General features: G+C 41.8%; 1 long non-coding RNA gene across 1 annotated transcript in view; it reads left to right on the plus strand.

The window, feature by feature from the left end:
* Window positions 1-2132: 2132 nt before the first annotated feature.
* Window positions 2133-16496, plus strand: part of LOC306914184 — a 36735-nt gene continuing 22371 nt past the window's right edge. Inside the window, exon 1 of the long non-coding RNA XR_013788663.1 lies at window positions 2133-2305. This is a non-coding gene — a long non-coding RNA (uncharacterized lncRNA). The remainder of the gene's footprint in view (window positions 2306-16496) is intronic.

Here is a 16496-nt window from a genome sequence, read left to right on the forward strand (position 1 = left end):
CGTCTTTAAATAAATACTTTACGAAATGTCTATGAGAATAATGCATTGGATTTCATTTCCTGGTCCCGGGTAGGAGGCGGGACTGCGACGCTCTATACTGTAGGTGAATAACAGTTTAAGGATACAAAATAAACCGGCTGGTTATGTAAACAGTAGCCTAAACTTGCCACAGACTCTCTGTCTCTTCCGTAGTCATTTGTCTATCTGATCATGCCTGACTGCAACCATACAAGAAAGTTCCCTTTACTTCTCGCCTATGTAAATATTGGAACCATGTTATTATTATTTTTTAAATGTGTGTGTGTACAGTATACACACACATCAGTCCTGTTTTGGTTCTATCCTCTCAGCCCTCAGAGCTGAATGCCACAGACGAATAACAGTCTAAGTCCACACTATTGATCCATAATGTATAAATGATAGATAAGGGTTCAGGACAACAAGGCCTTTTCGTGGAGGGGTCAGAATGAAAACCTGATTACTTCCACTTTGGTTGTAGGCCTACCTTCTACCACAGGGGTTCTCAACCCCAACTCGCGAGACATGGCCAAAAACGTTGAGAACCCCTGTTCTACCGGAGGGCAGAAGTATACAAACTCCTCATGTAAAACATGGGTAACACATCACTAACTATTTATTTTAGCCTGTCTTAGTGTTGGCTGCTCATAAATAGACTGCAGAGAGGGGAGTTGTCTTATACTGCACCAATCTAAACAATTTGGACCTCAGTTGAGTCAGTTGGCACTTTCCAAGACCGCTCGGTAGAACACTAAATCACTTTCCAAGGCGCCTTACATAGATTGTGCGTTACATTCACCCATTCATACACCGATGGGCGGAGGAAACCGTGCATTCATAGTCTATCTTGCTCAAGGACACTTTGACACTAACTCTGTCTCTGAGGGAGCCAGGGAACCTCACAGTTTCCCCATCCGGCCACTCTACCCCCTGAGACTCCGCGGATCAGGGGGAATTCATTGATGATAATAATAATGATCATAGGCCTATACATCACAAAAAAACATTAAAAAAAAACAGATCCTGCTTTCAGTTTATCGATCTGCCACTTTAGCCATATTGAATTTGAAGACTCAAAGATAACAGTTTTGGACATATTGAGGTTATTACTTATTATATGAGGTTGTAGAGATGTTGGGACTTCTCACTCTGTCTATCTGGAAGCAGAGGCAGGCCAACTAAAACTATGTTTACAAAGGTTGAGTCTTAATCCCATAGTCTGGCGTGACAGTCACACATGATTGGCTGATCTGCACCTTAGAGTATATATACTCTAAGATCTGCACACAGTCCACTCCTAATCTAATTTGTTCACCACAGATCGCATTTATTCTGGGAGGGGCTATTTGCGACCACAGATCGCATTTACTATGGAATCTTGCATTTCCTGTCAGTGTGTCACACCAGGCAAGCCCCCAGGTCATCGTGACATCAGCCACCATATATGGTGCTCAGGTCATCATGACATCACGTGACATCAGCCCCCATATATGGTGCCCGCCCAGATCATCGTGACATCACGTGACATCATCAGGGATGGATATCTCTGATGTCATAGTAAATGCACCCTGCTGTCGCGGTTAAGCCCATATATGGAGAACCCTGATGTCATCAATATTGGCCGGCAACTCTACATCTGACCTCACACCTCCATATATGGATATATATGTCAGAACCTGTTCTGACAGTATGTATGTATGTATGTATGTATGTATGTATGTATGTTTGTATGTATGTATGTATGTATGTATGTATGTATGTAAATATATATATATATATATATATATATATATATAAATTACAATACAGAGAGAGAGGTGTGTGTGTGTGTGTGTGTGTGTGTGTGTGTGTGTGTGTGTGTGTGTGTGCGTGTGTGTGTGTGCGTGCGTGCGTGCGTGCGCGTGCGTGCGTGCGTGCGTGCAACCCGAGTTGACTTTCAGCGCGACACCGGCCCGTCTCTCCGGGCTATGGGATGTTGTTGTGGAGGCAGCACCATGCATCATCCATCAGACGGTCGGCTCTTGGGACTCAGTCCGCAGTGAGTGAGTCACGGGGGGGGGAACTATAGTGGAACTACCAGACTACTACTACTACTGAGCTGAACTACACACACAGCAACATGACGGCTGCCTCGCTGTCCAGGAGGAGCACAGACTCTGGTTTCTGTTAACTAACTTCTTCAAACGGGACTATTGACGAAAACAACTTTATAAATGACAACTGACGTTATCCGTGAATTTCTGATACCTCGGGCAAAGTGCCACACCTTCGCTTAGAAGCGCAACAGGTAAGTTGAAACAACAAAACATCCCCCTATTGTGTCTGCTGCTGTTCCTCTCTCCACTTTCTCTCGTTGAGCCGGCTTGTTCATTCAGGGAGTGCTGTGTGAGTGTGTGCTATATAGTTATAGTGTTGTGTGTTATTACAGTCGTTGATAATAGCCTAATGATTCTTATAATTGTGTGATTATTCACACAGCAACTGTAGAAAGTTTAGGCTACGTATACGTGTGCAGTCTTATGTCGTGCAGTGCATGGGGACACCTGTTCCACATGGAAGCATAGTTATTATGATGATGACTATCACTGAAGTAGAGAGAAAGTTAACAGGTGTAGGCTATTATTGCTATATTATAATGATTAGTCTCTCTCTCTCTCTCGCTCTCTCTCTTTCTCTCTGTATTCATGCTTACTGGAAAACTACAGCAAAAACAACAAACAAACAAAATACATAAACGTACAGAATATACAGGCTAACTTGTTGGCCAACACACAGTGCAGTATGTTTTCCTCTGTGTGATATCTAAGCTACCAGAGAGAGAGAGAGAGAGAGAGAGAGAGAGTTTTCTTCTATGTGGCATATGGCAGCCATGTCCATATTATGTCTGTCTATCACCATATGCCTCCAACAGATTGCAAATAGGTATAGGTAGAGTGCAGCAGTTAATAGGAGAATGGATTGACTGGTCAGTCAGTTCAGTGTGTGTGCACGCGTGTGCGTGTGCGTGTGTGTGTGTGTGTGTGTGTGTGTGTGTGTGTGTGTGTGTGCGTGTGTCTGTACCTGTGTACATGGCCTTGGGCTGTGTTTGTATTTCCAACCAGAGAACCTGGGTCGATGCTGTTCTGTTTCCGTTTGACTGCAGCATGGCGCACATGATGCAGCAGTGCTCCTCAGACCTTTTCAGGTCAAGGGCCCCAAAACAAACTGATATGTATTTGTGATGCTATGCCAATTACTTTTGCTGGGACCCCCCTGGGGGTCTGGACCGTCTGGAGTCTGGACCCCACTTTGAGATTCACTGCGCTATAGTATGGTTATGAACAACGAAAACAAAACTCGACAACCAATCATTCATCAATCATCAATCCACGCTTTAAAAAAATCCTTAAAAAGTTCAGGAGCTATACAAGCTACAGGCTTAGGTTGTTTTTATAATATATTATGCATGGAGTGCCCCCTTATTCTAAAAGTACAAACTTTTGTGTATGTTCACGTGACCTGATTGACCTCAAATTGATCGAAACGTTGTAAGAATTCTCAATAAAGAAAGTATTTTTGTACCTGTGGTGTGAGGGCTCCATCCATCATCTGCATTATATATTACAGTTCCCTATAGCTTCAGAGAAGGTGTTTTAATAACTTATACAAAGAATTCAAGGACTACTAGACATAGTATCACTCCTCCTTGTGTTTATACTGTAGCAGCTTAATACTAATACAGAAAGTTGTATTCGAATCTTCCCTGCGGATTCAGTGGTATAAAGTAACTAAGGGCATTTACTCAAATACTGTACTTAACCAATTTTGACCTGAGATCAGATTCTAAAAATGTCTTGACCGTTTTCTGAAAAAGCTGTGTTTCTATGTCAGTTGTTCTTCGATTTTTCAAAAATAGCAGACCTACAAGCTCGTAGCGCGCCACTCGGTGGCGCGCTATGAGCTTGTAGATCTGCTATTTTTCAATAGCTAAAGCATAACATAATGCTAACACCAAAAGTGCAGTTTTGAGGGTTTTTTTTTCTTTTACTTTACTACAGTGTTTCCAATTTCCAGTACTTTTTCTTCTACTCCACTACATCTCAGAAAATATACTTTTACTTGACTACAATTATTTGAAAACTTTAGTTGCTATAGTAACTTTCTATATTTTGATTATTATTACTACATTATTACAAACTCACAATTCTACGCATTTTGAGCTTGTATATGCAATTTATATTTCTTTGAAAACTTGTGAGATGAGACATTCTGCACAAACAGTACTTTTACTTTTGATATATTTTGATGCCAATACTTACTTTACTACATTTACTCAAGTGCATTTTGAATTCCAGACTTTTACTTGTAACAGAGTATTTCTAGTATTGATACTTTTAGTAAAATAAATTTGAGTACTTTATCCTACCACTGTTCAGATTTGAACATACAGATCTGTACAGACTACAAAAATGTAGCCTACTGTAACTACTACAGTACTAACAACTCATATACTGGCCTACAGTATATTACATTTGCCATAATAGTTTTCAATTCAATGGCGATGTCACTGGCTAAAGTATAATTTTGAGTTCTGAGGTCCGAACACAGCAGCGGCTGATCGAAAACATGAGAGGAGTGTGTGTGTGAGTGTGAGTGTGAGTGTGAGTGTGAGTGTGTGTGTGTGTGTGTGTGTGTGTGTGTGAGTGTGTGTGTGTGTGTGTGAGAGAGAGGGAGGGAGAGAGACTGTGTGTTGGGTAATATTGACTATAGGTTGTTTTGATCCAAATACATATGATTGCCCTAGGCTATGTAAAAATGATGATTGGATAGTACACAACACTCACAAGTATTCTCTCTCTCTCTGTCTGTCTCTGGACAGCATTCCTGATAAGAACGATAGATCATGTATAGCCTATATACTGTAACTTGTCCAATGTAAGACTGGCTTCATACTGTATAACCCAGGTGTGCCCACACCTTTTGACTTGAGAGCTACTTTCAAAAATGACAAGCTCAACAAGATCTATGCACCAAAAAAGTTACCTGAGCGGGCTTTGGAATTGTGGCGATGGCGTTACATATAAGACAAACACACTTTATTGTAAGGGTTTCTTGTTCTTGTATATAACTTTGTAATGCTACTGTTTGTGATACAGTACTTGAAAACAAAGTACTGCATTGTTGGTTTGAGCTTGCATACTCCTTTTTGAAGTCAGTCAATCAAGTCACCTTAATACAAGTGGCAGATGCCCTTTTATTTATTTTTCACATTTAAATAATATATTTTCAGGGGCATGTCATGTGATCTACCTGCACAGCCTTTGTGATCTACTGGTAGATCATGATCTACCTTTTGGGCACCCCTGGTATAACCCATTCAGACCGGGCGGGAACCCCTACTACTGTATATGAAACTATCCCTTTCAATCCGGGAACCCCTTTTAGGGTTGTTGTTGTTGTTGTTGCTGTTGATGTAGGCTACTACAATTGGTATATGGCTACATTTTCAGAAAACCTAGGCCAGGATTTAGAAGGCGTTTTTAGAATCCGGCCTCGAGCCTAAAGGGGATAATCACTGCGATAAATCATACTGTATATTTTGCAAAACAAAAACATGAAGGTCTTCTTCTGCCATGGTCAGCTTTGTAGTGTACTTTCCCTGCACTACTTCATGTAGTTCCTCTGTCCAACTGTAGTCATTTGTTTGAATTATGGCACAATTATATGTATGGCATGATTTGTCATTTCAACAATTTAAAAGAGACCCCGCTGATACATGGGGTTCAATTTATTCGTCATTTACCTCGCTGGTAACACTTGTAATGCTACAGTAGTATGCACCCCATGTCTATGATGTATTATAAACATGCACAATAAGCTAATTATTAAATTGCATTCTAATTGCCTCTAATTGCATTAAAATTGCAGTATCCGTCTCTATTTCTTTCCAAAGATAGACAGAAATATAGTGTGTAGCGAATATTAGAGCCTGTATAACCCCCCAAATGTCACAGCACAATAGACAACGTTGCACACTGCACAGTGCTCTGTAATTGCATTAAAATGACAAAATGACAATAGAGGAACAGGGGGGGAGCTACGCAAAGTAGTGTAGGGACGAGTCGTTCGCGGTCAAGTTAGACTACTACTATATTATCCTCTTGTGAGTAGGCTATATGTGATTTCTCCAGAGACTGTCCCCCGCCTTGATGAAAATGGATTTGTATGCCATGGTCACCATGACAGCCCATGGTCTCCGTGGATACGGCCACCCATGCAGGCAAAGCCCCACCTGGCTGCACCTGCTTTATTCAAATGATTGATCCTGTTAACCCCTTAAGACCGGGGAAAGCATCTGTATCAGCTTTTAACCATTTTAATTATTAAGCTAATGTTATTATTAAACCACATTATCTTTACACTTTGGCTATTAAAAAAATTGCTATTTTTTTGAAAAATGGTGAAAATGTGTGCAAATCTTTGAATATTTGTTTTTTAAGCGAACATTTTGAACTCAAATATTTGCTTTTGGGGGTCCCAGGAACAATATATTTTAGAGATGGGGGCCGGGGGCCAAATACATATAATTTTAGAGGTCCTTGACATGGAGAACCAAACCTGATTTAGCAGACATTTGTAGAATCTGGCCGAAAGGTCTTAATGGGTTAAGGCTCCAGAGCTCTGCGTAGCTCATGGAGCACGTCGGTCAATTACAAACTGGACTCCAAACGAAGACAGATGAGAGGTCTTCTATACTGATCTGCAACTTATTTGGGAACCAATTAACCCTCTGTCGCAGACTCGCCGCTGGCGGGTGAAACACCTCATATAACTCCATAGGCCCAGGCCAGAAATGTTCACTAATCGGGGACACTCAAGGTGGCAAATTAATTATTATTATTTTGTTTTAAAGGTCTATATCCCTAGATAATATTTCAACATGATAACCCTTCCCAAGTGGTAGCTTAGTTGCAGTTATCAGCCTTCAATGACACCAACCATAGATCCACAGAGTGAAAATTTGCCTAACGTAAAAATGAAGAATTATCTCTCTTTCACTCACTTCTTCAGTATTCATCGTCGTCATCGTTATCGTCCTCATAATCACTTTACTTATATAAATCAAATCAACCCTAGCATGCCTATTAAATAACATTCAGCAAAGAACATGTCATACAGAGGGAAAAACATCATTCAATCTCTTGCATTTACTTATTTAACCACATAAACCCTAGACAGACAGACAGACAGACAGACAGACAGACAGACAGACAGACAGACAGACAGACAGACAGACAGACAGGTCCTCAGGGACAACTTGCTAGGAACCCCAAGAGGGTGACAGCCAGGTCATCTGTTGACATTGTGTCCACGACCGGGACCTCCTCAGATTCAGTTGTGCACATGAAGACTTGAACGTATAGCCAGACCAGACATGTTTGATTAAACAACTTAATTATTAAGATCCTTCTCAATAAATTAAAAGCAAACCATATATATTAATAGCAATTCATGGGTTTCAGCCTAATTATATTTCATAATGTATGCAAATGGGCTGAAAGGAGTACTTGTTTCCATTGTGGTCAATTCATCAACATAGCATAGAAAAACAACACAATAATACATGATCATGTCAAAAACAATGCATCGCAAGTTCGCAAAGCAACATGTTGTGAGCTTGTAGATTTGTTGCCGAATGTTTGCCCCCCCAAATAAGGATGCTAGGGTTCATGTGGGTTAACCTTTACTTATAGACAGTAGCTTAGTAGCTATAGTGTCAAGCCATATGCTAGGATTACATACAAAGCCTGGCTTATCAAAGCTTTGATACATTTACAGTACATACATAGTACAGTAAAGTGGTTAGATTGTCATCTCTATGGAGGTTGTAATTAAGAGCTGGACAAGGAAACGCGTGGGAAAAAAATATGATTTTGCCACTTGAGTGATATTGTAACAATGTATTGACCTTTCAGATACATTCATAAAGGCTACAAAGTTGATAAGGCGTCTAAATTGAACACCTTATCAGATGTGGCTGTTTCCTTTTCAACAGGGGAATGCATGATGGGGTCATAATTTATTGTAAAGAGCGAACAACTTCCTTGAGTTCCTTGAATAATATGGCTTTGTTTCCACTCGTTATTGACCCAAAAACCCAATCCCCCAAATAATCCCCCAAATAAAGTATGTAAGTATTTAGCATGATGGAATGGGCTACTCATGAGACTTGGCCTGCTGCATTTAATATTGTGTAGTTTGTACTTCTTGTAAAAAAGTACGGTGTAAAACAGGACCCATGAAAGGAAAGTTAAATGAAACAATCCAAAATCCAATTGTGTACCAGAGAAAACATACAATGTGCACATGAGCTGCTCGTTATTTGGAAATAAAACCCTGATAGGGGGTCCTGCTTATAGTAGATTCATTTTCCAATAATGACCTGTACTGTACTGTACATTATCCTGCTTGCTACTGTAACAAAATCAATGGGTTGACTGGAAATAGTGATTTTAAACGGCTTTCATTAGCATATAGGCTTCCGCCTCCATGGTTAACCCATTTTGGGCGGGAACCCCTTTTGGTGTTTTAAACATGTTATAATTTAGCTATTGAAAAATAGCAGATCTACAAGCTCATAGCGCGCCACCGAGTGGCGCGCTACGAGCTTGTAGGTCTGCTATTTTTGAAAAATCGTGAAAATGTGTCCCAAATGTTTGAATATATTCTTTCACAGCGAACGTTAACCACTGACATAGAAATATGCGTTTTTCAAGAAAACCGTCAGGATTTAGAAGACATTTGTAGAATCGTTCCCAGGTCAAAATTGGTTAAACAGAAAAACATAAAAGAAACGGTTGGGTCGCTGCTATCGGAAAATAACAGAACGATTGTATATTGACCAATTGGAATTCAGTATTCAACCAAAGCCATGTAATAAAGCACATGCACTGCAAAGCAGTATGTAGTTCAGGTACTAGTCCAAGGCTATCAGGGGTTATTTTAACTCCCCATGAAAGAGTAAAAAGTAAACTAATAACTAATAATTATTGCCAGTCACACTGTAGGCTGAATGGAAAGTTAAAGAAAATCACACCCGTGTGAACTGAGTGGTGCAACTCCCCTCTCCCCCTGCCCCCCCCCCCCCTCTCTCATTAGCAGGCAACAGTGCAGCACTATCTCTCTCTCTCTCTGTTTCTGGCACAACAGCGCCACTTTTGCCCCTACTGCTACTCATAGTCATATATAGTCACACGTTAACACGGACATTGCTGTTCCTTGGAGTGGTTGCACCACTCAAAAATCACATCAGTGAAGTGAGCGGTGCCTTTGGAGTCAAGCACAGTTGTTGACTTGTCTAGAATGTTCGACCTCTGGGTCTAACGCAAAAATAATAAACATAATAATGATAATAATAATAATAATGGAAAATAAAGAAAGAATACAAAAATGACATTGGTGTTACACTAAAAACTCAGCTTCCCATCATGCACCTGTAACCCCAGACCTATACTTTTAAAGGATACAAAAACAGTGCCACTTGAGGGTATAGGTCACCCAGTGGTATTGCAGCTGTCCGTACTCAAATAGACATACATAGACATAGAAATACATACATATAGAGACACACGCGGCCAGTCATTGGAGCGATTATGGGCACCGCTCAAAAACATTAAAATAAGGAATTATCCTATAATCTTCGTTGACCGGTGTACCCCAGGGGTCTATCCGTATCCCACTCCTTTTTTTCCCTTTACAGTACACCAAATCTCTTTCCCGAAAATAGCTGATCTCAGCCCGTCCTAACCCAAATGGGTACAGGCATAAGTTCCGACATACAGTCCGACAATCATTAGTCCGACACCCTACCCCAAACCTCTTCAACAATTTACAATTTAGGCATTTAGCAGACGCTCTTAATCCAGAGTGATTTACATTAAGCAATAACAAAACAAATAACAAAAGCATGGCATACATCACATATATAAAAAGTAGTTATCATGACTCAATCGTAAACTAAGAACGTAACAGTGGAGTATCTAAGTAAACTATACATACTATATTATATATTATACATGTGTTCTATAAAGTGCTATGACTACATAAAAATGCAATTCTAGTGCTGTCTATGTAACAAGCTATAAGTCTGTTTAAAATACTATCTAAGTCTACATAAAGTGTAGTGGTGGAGTCTGAAGAGGTGGGTTTTCAGACTACGGCGGAAGATTGGGAGTGAGGCTGAACGAGCCTCACTCAACAAAGATGGCGAAAGCAAACATTCTTTGTTCGGTACTCATACAATAGTATGAGTACAAAACACTGAAGTCCTTAAACCAGTAACCTAACTGCAAGCACGACGCAACACATGTCGGACCAACGCATGTCCGACCAACGCATGTCCGACCAACGCATGTCCGACCAACGCATGTCGGGAGCAACGGGTGATTTACGCATGTCAGACTTTTGGTGTGTCGGATAAGCTCCCGGGGTCTATATCCGTGTCCCACTCAGGCCCGTCCGAGTCAGACCCCCGTCAGAAGGACAGGCATAAGGACGGTCCACACGGTTCTAGACTGCGACAGAGAAATTAAGTGACTGACAAATAAACAATGTAACGATGGCCGAAACAGGCCATGTAAAATGAATCAATAAAACAGTGAGAATAGCAGATTTCTCCGCTATGAAAATGAATGAAAAAGAAATTGCGATCAGGCGATTATGTAACCATTGTGACAGGTTCTATGTGGAGCGTAGATGTGTAGATGCGTGCTTGCAGATGTCTGTGTGTGTCTGTGTCTGTGTGTGTGTCTGCGTGTGTGTGTGTGTGTGTGTGTGTGTGTGTGTGTGCGTGCGTGCGCAAACGCATGCATGTGTATATTTGTTAGGATCACCATTAACTGTCCTGGGTTCCAGTCTGGCTCATGAGACAGATGTGTGGCTGGTTAGCGGTTATAATATACAGTAGATGTACAGTAGAAAGGGGGATCGTTTCGTTCATTTTCACTCTTCAGCGTAAAAGAGGGAGGGAGAAGTCACCGCACACTGACTTGAGTCGTTTTATGGAATACAGAAGAGCGTTTCGGTCCAACTGAACGTACCTTCATCAGGTGAAGGCTGAGCAGACTGAGGTCAGCTGTGAACGGCGCATCAGGCATGGCTGTCTAGTGTGCATGCAAGGGGGAAATCAGAAGCACAGCGAGAGAAAGGGTTAAACGTGTCGTATATATATATATATATATATATATTTTTATTTTATTTCAGCTGTTCTTAAAATAACATAGTTGTGGATGACGGATTGGAAAAATATTCAGGGAATGTCTTCCTTGGCTTAATGCCGCGCACGCACGCACGCACACACACACACGCACGCACACGCGTCAAAGACAGACTGCCTTTCTCATATGTTCAGTCTCACAGGGCGCATACGGACCAAAGACGTGCTCCCCAGTCTCACATGGTCAGCGTCAGCACCATACAATAATATGAAGGCTAGCTACGTGTGTATCCGGGCAGTTTCTTTTCACATCCTGACCAAGTTTGCATTTCATTTCATATACATTTCAATGACTTCAGGTTACAAATAAGACAGACAATATAGCTTGGTTGAAACATACGGGTACACATCTCATCATTGCTAAAGCCAAACAAACACTCACTTCACTGTTACTGGTCTGATCCTCCCAAAAGAGTAAAACATGACTCCAGGGCTCCTTTTATAGGGAGGGGAATGTAATTGGAACGTACCACTTGAGAGGGGAGTGTGCATTTTACTTGAAACTGTATATTGTCCATACAAAGAGTGGTGTTGCTAAAAACATGTAGAATACTTTGTGTATGGTGATAATTTACTTAATAATTATACTTAATTTGTGGCTTTAGAATTGTTTTCTTTGTATGTCACTTGAATTTAAAGGTGAAGTCATGTACTAGTGTTACTTGGCTAAAGACAGTTGGTTTGTCCCAACCACCCGCTCCTAAAGCCATCAACCCACCAGTATGGTTACTCATCAAGACCATGCAAAGGAGCCAGTATAGGCTCTACTGTTAGAGCCTACTGGCTGCGATTAGGAATCGCGGAAGTGAAATTACTGCCGCCGAAGCCAAAACATTGTGAAACTGACTTCCGTGGCCGGTTAAGACTGAGGTTAGAGTTAGGGTTAGGCGCGACCAACTCCAGGTTTGACAATGGCTGACAATGGCTGACAACAACAACAGCGTCTCCGCTCCAGTCGAGCCTATTGGCTCCATTCAATGGGCTTGATGGGTAACCTACTGGTTGGTATGAGTTGATAACGCTCAAATGCACTTCCCCAACAAAGGAAAGGCCCAGTCATTCATTCCTGTGTGAGGTAGAGGTGAGGGAAGAGGGGGCACAATATGCCCTTAAAGGAGCATTCAGTGATTTGGGTGATTTGGGAAAAAAACCCCGGTCCGCCCCGGTAACAAGATATGTACATGCACGCGCTCTACAGTGGGGGGACGCGCAACAGGCCAACAGCACGCGCACCAAGGCCCGCCCCGCTCGATCCTGTTTGGAGGAAGGCCCCCCTCTATCCTGATTGGATGAAGGCTTACTCACCCACCACCAAAGCTGAAAACTAGGGGTTTTTGACCCCTGCAGTTCACTGGGGAAAGGGAGGAACTAATTATATGGTCCTACTTTATAGTAGGGTGGATTATCACAAAAAAAGGGGAAAAAGGTGATATTTGAATTAAGTGAAATCACTGAATATACCTTAAAGACAGCCAGTAGAGTCAGACTAGCTCTCTAGACTGTTTATTGTTTATTGTTTTCCTTTTGTTAAATTACCTTTTACAGTTTTTGAACAGCATACCTTCCTTGCAAGAAGGAAAAATAAATCTGCATATTTGCGATCTTTGGTTGTTTATTCTGTACACGTAGCCCTCGTCAAAAATAACTATTTCACACACACACACACACACACACACACACACGCGCACACACACACACACACACACACACACACACACACACACACACACACACACACACACACACACACACACACACACACACACACATACAAATAGCTTAACAACTTGAACGCTACATAATCCTGAAAGTACTGAGCCTACCCACAGACACCGTCTAATAGAAACGGCCCACAGCTGTGTGTGTGTTCAACCCATGCATGCACCAATTTGAATTTCAACCAATACTATCATAACGTCATCCACCCCATCAAGTTACCAACCTTAAACTTTTGATCGTATAGGCTAATTCCACGCGTGTGTTATGGTGTCCCACTATATTCATTTCGTCTCTCTGGACTTTAAAAGCCCCAAACAACACATGTCCATGGTGAGTAATAATACCCCAGGGAATTCCTACCAACATTGGCACCATTGTTTTCCAGGCAGGGCATTTCAAAGGTCGGTGGGCACACACGCGCACACACACACGCACACAAACATTTCCGATCTGAGATGTAGTGGAGTAGAAGTAAACGTAACGGAAATTGGAAATACTCAAGTAAAGTACAAATATACCTACATAATGTAGGCTACTTAAGTATACTACTTTAGTACTTAAGTACGGTATACTTAAGTAAATGTACTTAGTTACTTTCCACGCTGGAGAAGCGTATATATGAGAGGGATGTCAGACCAGTTAGTCCACTTTACCATCACCACACCCTCACAAGTCAGCCACATGAATATGATCTCCCTTCTCACTGTCCCCCCACACACACACACACACACGCACGCACGCACGCACGCACGCACACACACACGCACGCACGCACGCACGCACGCACGCACGCATGCACGCATACGCACACACACGTGTCAGAGACAAAGAATTGATGACTATAACGTAATGGTACCTACTACCTTGCATATAGGCTGGCCTTTCTGAAAGACACAGCAGAGAAACCTGCTGTGACAGAGCAACAGTAGAGCGTTCTTGTCTGTTATCTTTCGGGTGTCTTTGTTCCACATGTCCGCCGCAGAAAGCACGCAAATTCATATCTACGCCTCGAGCGTCGTCACTCTCCAACAACGCCAGCCTGTCTCTTTGTGTTCAATTACCGTGGACAGAAAGGACAGGGAGAAGGGACATTCAGTGAATTATCAGCAAAGCCCCATGTTTCTCTTTGCAATTATCCCAAGCTGATGTTCTTTTTTTTTTCACAGTTGTGTTTATTCAAAATTTCAGGGTATACAGTAAATCAAATAATATGACAGTATATGTGACACACCCATACGGAAGATACCAAAGAGATAACATGTACAGTTTATAAATGTTGTGACCACTATATGCAAAATATTGTGGTAGCATAAAAGACCAAGCTGATGTTCTAACAACATGTCCTCTCGTGCCGTATATGCAGGCCCGCGGGAAGTACTTTACACTAGCAGGGGCTGAACGTGTACCCGGGGGTGCGCGCGCACAGCGCGCGCCGCAAAAATGCGCGTGCACGCGCATCATGCACGCGCATTTTCGCGCATTTTCACACGCAAACGTGGCCTTTACTTTCCCTTTCCACACGCAAGTTATATATGAACAAACTGACACAGGCAATTAACCAGGATAAGGTGCCAATACTGTGATACAACATATATCCTGTTCGAGGGGGGGCTGTGCCTGGGGGGAGGGGGTGCTACAGCCCCCCCAGCACCCCTACTTCCCTCAGCCATGCGTATATGTCGTAATGCCTCTATTTGGTTTGACTCAGTCGGTATGTGCAATGTTTAGACCAGCAACTCAAGCCACCATGTTGCACAGATATGGTGGACGGTTTTCCCTTAGACAACAACAACCCATCAGATATGGTACGGTAGATATTCAAACAATATTGCCAGTAACTTATGGTCTCCATTTAGTTTTTGAGCTTACATTTATACGAACTAAATTGTGCACCTGCTACAACCGGTGTTGTTTTTGACAGCAACTTTTTGATTTTAGTTTTAGTCATAAGTCTTTTGAATAGTTTTCATTTAGTTTTAGTCACATTTTAGTCACCTGGAATGTTGTAGCGTTAGTCTAGTTTTAGTGGACTAAATATCATAAGATTTTAGTCGACTAAATCTACAGTTGATTTAGTGGACTGAAATGTATTTTGGTGGGCCTTGATGCCGTCGTATTGGCTGATTTTACACTTGCTGAAAATAGAGATGGAGCTCGATAACCGATAACAAGCTTATTGAGTACCCGTTATCAATAAGCTTTGGGCTTATCAAGCCTGTTAATTAAGGAGCATAGCAGCCCATGACGTCATGATCAATCAAGACAAGAGGCGATCAAGAAATAAATGTAATCATCCATGCTGGTACAAACATGTCGGTCTAAAAGTGTATTGATCTGTCAACCAGCGCTGTCTGGGTAAACAAAATGACCAGTTAACCGTTTCTTTAATATTATTTTATTAGTAAAAAAGCTCTGTATTTGAAGGCCCTAGTAAAAGATACTGGTTCTGTTCAGAATGTATTGTTGCTATTTTCAGCATGCAACTAAGTGTAACATGACTTGTCTTTTACTTGTACTGCATCTCTTGTCCACTAGTATAATGAAAGAATAGTACTGCCGTAGCAGACAACCCGCAGCACTCCAGGTTCAAACAAAATCCTTCTAGGTGCAAGGCTCGAAGATATAAGTTGAGGTGAAGAAAATGCCAGCACTCATTGTATGTCCTTTTACATGATTTTATTTACTAGTATAATGAAAAATAAGCGAATTGAATTCGGAGCGGCAGTGGCTATAGAGCAGCCGTCTTGGAATCAGCAGGTTCCCGGCTCCACCTGGCTGCGTGTCAAAGTGTCCTTGAGCAAGACACCGGACTGCGATGAGCAGGTTGGTGCCTATAGCATGGTTTCCTCTGCCATCGGTGGGTGGATGGGATTAGTCTTGTCTACATTGTAAAGCGCTTTGCAGAAAGGTGCTATAAAAATGCAGTGCCTTTACCAATTCTTTAGTTTCGAAATCATTACAAACTTAATATTGAGTTTGAGTTTGTGCATCTTTTTCTTTCTCTAATAACAACCTAAAACATGAACCTTGGTTGACAAAAAAACAAAAAGTTGTCCTTGCAAAGAAGACTTTCCCGCCCACAGCAATTATTGGCCTCGACTGCCATGGCTGCAGGCTTTTCCCGGACCTCAATCCAATTCACATTTAGGGAAACAATCTGCAGCAATCTCACTTTTATTGCACCTCCTTTTCCAAGATGGAACGTTTCATTACCCTCCGAAGAAACCCATACGTGTGAGAGAGAGAGAGGGCAGAATACAGAGAGCCAAGGTGCTACCGCTGACATTCCTCTCCGTCAGTAATCCACCACCTATCTCTCCCCTGCCATAAATACAGGGGCAATATAATCGGCTGGCATAAGTAAGGGGCAGATAAAGGGGCTATTATGTCCTACGAACAATGGCCAATATATCCAAATGAATGATCGTCATTTGACACAGATTGAATTCTCAACCTCTCATTACGACATTTGGAAACTCTCCAAAGGCCACTGCATGATTGGTCA

This window comes from Electrona antarctica (assembly GCF_951216825.1).
Source record: "Electrona antarctica genome assembly, chromosome: 21".
Lineage (NCBI taxonomy): Eukaryota > Metazoa > Chordata > Actinopteri > Myctophiformes > Myctophidae > Electrona > Electrona antarctica.